Source organism: Lotus japonicus, chromosome 1, assembly GCF_012489685.1.
Source record: "Lotus japonicus ecotype B-129 chromosome 1, LjGifu_v1.2".
Classification (NCBI taxonomy): domain Eukaryota; kingdom Viridiplantae; phylum Streptophyta; class Magnoliopsida; order Fabales; family Fabaceae; genus Lotus; species Lotus japonicus.
The window spans coordinates 85,567,118-85,571,893 of NC_080041.1; the positions used below are offsets into that span (position 1 = coordinate 85,567,118).

The 4,776-nt window shown below is 35.3% G+C and overlaps 1 pseudogene; it reads left to right on the forward strand.

Annotated features, from left to right (window-relative positions):
- Window positions 1-1,793: 1,793 nt before the first annotated feature.
- On the forward strand, window positions 1,794-2,610 carry LOC130749827 (seed lectin-like; annotated as a pseudogene).
- Window positions 2,611-4,776: the final 2,166 nt, after the last annotated feature.

The window sequence follows — 4,776 nt, forward strand, 5'->3', positions numbered from 1 at the left end:
TGATTCTATTTATTTCCGTTGTGCAATGCATAAAAGATGAAGTATGATTATTTTATGAAATATTTTGATCTAAAGTTTGAGAACGTGACATATGTTATTGAGGAGATATGTAGTCCTGAAATATTTTTGTAATGCTCTCTTTGAATATGCGTATAATCACTCTGATGTAAGTTTAAAATAAGCAAGGGGATTAGAGGGTGTTACAGAGGATGTTATCAATATGTTCTTAGAATATTCAAACAATGGAGATACCCGAAAACAGAGGCGGTGCACATGAGAAAGATGCCAGGTGGGATCAAATTAGGGTTGGTTATTAGTGTTGGAGTAATATTCTCATCCCGTCACTCCAATTCTCTCCCCATTAATTCTTTTTAAAATTTCAAAACTACCCCATTTCTTCTCCAAGACAATTCTACAAACATAGAAAGAAGAGTAAAATACATTTACCCCCCTCAAGGTTTGCTAGAAAAACACTCCACCCCATTCTTATTCAAAATATACACTCCACCCCACTCATTTTATCATGTTAACTCCATCCAAAAGATGCTAACGAAATATTCCATTCAAATCAAAATTATTTAATGTAAACTTATTTTTCCATTTCTTTTTTTTTTCTTGTTATTTTTTATTTTATTTTTTTTCAAAAAAAAACCTCACTTTCAAATAAAAATCGTTTAACGTCAGTTCCATTTAAAAAAAAAACGTTAGTTTCAACAAAAAAGAATATAACATCACAATTACTAGTAATACCCAGTTTAGGTGGTGGCAATAAAGATTTTTATAAATAGTGAATTATATAAAAATATTTCGAAATTAATTTCATACTAATTAAAATTTCACCAAATAAATACTAATTAAATTTATTTTTCCTAGATTTATAAAAAAATGTTGCTTATGAATTCATTGAGTAATGTATGAATATTATTTAATAAAATTCTCTTATCATATATCAATAACATCCCTCATTTTCAATTACTAAAAGTAATATATACTTTAACATTTAACATGTTATAACCAACGCGATCATATTATCCAAATTAATTAATTAATTAAAATAATAATATAACTTTATATTCTTTTATGGAGTGGAAGTTTAACGTACTTTTACCATAAGTTTTAATTTAAAACTATTTCATACATATTTATTCTTGAATTATTTTATAAAATGGTTACTTTATATACCAGCTCCAACAGTATGTAAGCATTGAGAATATTTGTTTGGTCAAATATTAGAAAGTGACGTTTTTTTCTGAAAAAAAAAGAAAAGGAAAAATAAGTTTACATTAAATAATTTTGATTTGAATGGAATATTCCGTTAGCATCTTTTGGATGGAGTTAACATGATAAAATGAGTGGGGTGGAGTGTATATTTTAAATAAGAATGGGGTGGAGTGTTTTTCTAGCAAACCTTGAGGGGGGTAAGTGTATTTTACTCTAGAAAGAATGCATATACAGTGTTAAAATTTAACTTTTAAATAAAATAATGAAGATAGAACTTTAGACCATTTTAATCATAGAAACTCTGATACTATAAGAACAATAAATCTATTATTCCAAAAACTAATTGATCATGAATTATTAGGAGTATTATGGCGAAAAACAAAATAATCCCTTCACTTCACGTACACCCTTAATTAAATCCAAGATCCAGAGAGAGAGAAATTAAAGAACTAGAAGCAGGAGTGCATGCATTAATTATGCTATATGGCTAGTATAAATACATGAGTTTGGGCTCCCTCCTTCAATATCACAGTCACATTTCACTTCAACTTGAATTAATTAGTAGAGGATTCATGGCTAGCTTTCGATCTTCCTCTGTCCTAATGCCCATGCTGTTCTTAACTACTTTTTTGTTTCTGAACAAGATGGTGAATTCAACAAAATCCCTCTCTTTCTCTTTCCCTGAGTTCGTGCCACAACAACCCGACTTGATCCTCCAAGGTCACGCCGTGGTTGCCTCAACAGGGAGATTGTATCTCAACCAGCAAGCCCAGGGCTCCACCGGTCGGGCCCTGTATGCAGCCCCTGTCCAAATATGGGACAGCAAAACAGGTAACGTTGCCAGCTTCACCACTTCCTTCTCCTTCTACATCTACAACGATAAAGGCATAACCGCTGATGGCCTTCTTTCTTGCACCTGTTGACAGCCAGGTCCAAGTTTCTGGTGGACTCCTCGGACTCTTCCCTGACGAAGATGTACATCAATCAAACCAAGTTGTCGCGGTGGAGTTCGACACTTTCTCCAACGGTTGGGATCCCGAAGGTCGCCACATTGGAATCGATGTCAATGGAATCAAATCGGTGAACACTACATCATGGGGCTTTTTTAATCAGGTTGTAGCCAATGTTATCATAAGTTATGAAGCTTCCACCAAAGTCTTAACTGCTTCTTTGAGCTACACTTATCAAAGATACACTGTCTCTTCTGTCGTCGACATAAAAAATGTTCTTCCTGAGTTTGTTAGAGTTGGTTTCTCAGCTTCTAGTGGAGTCCACACTGAACGACATGATGTTCTTTCATGGTCTTTTGAATCCAAGTTGCCATCATCAGCAGATAGTACCAAAGGTCATGATGGTGCTTTCAACAACGTTCATGTCTCAACCATCTAGATAGTCTCGTTTATTTCCAAAATAAAACTGCCTCATGCTGTTATGCATGCATTAATAAGACCTACAACAATGGTTCATTGTCATTGTAACATGCTTTAAAATTATGTGATTTCTCTTGTACCTGTTTAAAATATGAAGAGGTTTCTTATCTATCTTTATTTTGATTTAACATGTTATATCTTTTAAAAAAAATTCATTATAAGCTAATTAAAGAGATATATAAAAGAGGAATACAAGGACTACTCAAACTTAGTAAAAAAAAAAGAAAAAGCACAAACAAACAACAATCAAGGAATGAACAAAGCCAAAAAACCAAGAATCCTATCCTAGCAAACCAACAGTGCCCTGTTATGCTAACTTAGCATATTCTTTTGGCATGTATACAATTAGGATGATACAAATGTTGTTTTCAAGACAATTTGGGCAGCCCCCTTGCCCTCCAATGTGAAGGCTTTTACTTAATTGGCGCTTGATGCTGGATCGAATTCACAGTATAGGGAGAACCTGAGGAAAAGACCGGTTATTTCTTACTCCAGATGTGGCTCTCTATCTTTCTGTCAGCAACAAGAGAAGTCTAGCTAGCTCTCATCTACTACTGACCTGCTCTTTCTCAATTGATGTGTGGCGAAAGTGTATGGTTGGCTTGGTTTGTACTTTGTACACAGTACTCCTAGTCTCCTAGAGGGATCGCGGGATCATCTCCTACAATTTACCGGGTCCTGGCAGGAACAAAAATCCTATGTTGCATGGATACGGGTACGGTACCGGTACCGGGTACGGGTACGGGTACGGGGTACGGCATTTTTTGAAAAACTAGGGTACGGGTACGCCAGTTATATATATATATATATAAATAGAAATAAAATGTTTTCTACCACAATATTATTAATTAAAAATATCAAATCTCCTAATGGTCAATACTTATATGAAAAACCAACATAAAAACCATCACAACCTAATGAAAATCATCAAAAGAATATGTAATACCTTAACATATATCTTCAAACACATACCGTCATAGATAATCTTAAGATTGAAGAAACATAACATAAGATTGAGTAACATTGAAGAGACATAACATAAGATTGTTCAACATAGACAGTAACACAAATTAAAATAGTGCAAAAGAGACAATACGATTGTTCAACACAACAAAACAATTAAACGATAGATTGTTCAACAACCAACAGTACAAAATCAAAGCTCTCTCAAACAGTAATGGTGTCATCATTCTCTTCTCCATCATCAGTGAACAAAAACGAGGTAGTTTTGAACAATTTTTTTTTTAAAAAAAAAGTATCCGGAGTACCCACGGGCGTACCCAAACCTACCCGTGGCGTACCCAAAAACGTACCCCAGTTTTTTTTTTTGGGTGGACTTGGGTACGTACCTGGTACGTACCCACGGCGTACCCATGGCGTACCCGTACCGGATACGTACCCGGTACGGATACAATGCGATTTTTGGAGTACACATGCATCATAGCAAAAATCAGAGGAAAGGGAAGTAGCAATTTGAATGGCTTTAATTTGGACTCTCTGGTTGGCTAGGAATGATGTGATATTTAGAGGGGATGAATTGGAAATGTCAAACGATTTGGAACTAATTCAATGGCGGTCTTGGTACTAGATTAGAACAAAAATAGGGGTTTAATAGCTGCCTATTTGAGTGGAAAACGAATCCAATAATCTATATTTAGTCCCTTAAATGATAGGAAACTGGGTCCCACTGTTGTTGTTGTTGCTGTGATCAAATGAGACGTTGTGTGCCACCAGTTGTTGTGAAGCGAGGCCCGGTTGGGATGGCCCTTTTCTTTGGACAAAGATAAACGACTTACATTCATAGTAGGTTGGGCCAGGCACAAAAGATACAGACGACATACTGCCAATACAATTAAGAGAAAGCCTATTCACTAACAAGGTGCTATATATGATCTATGAGAAGGGTGGTGGAGCTGCATTGAAGGCAACATAAACACCACTTGACATAGAAGGTGAGGATCAATGACCACTCACGTGGTTGGGATGGCCTTTTATGTGGGGTTTAGGCTGGATATTGCTGGGTCTGGATGCGCGTGGGCCTGAATCATTTCTCTCTTATCTATTTCTCTCTTTTAAATCAAAGATAATAGTACATAATTTTTTTTTATGTTTAGTGAATAGAAAA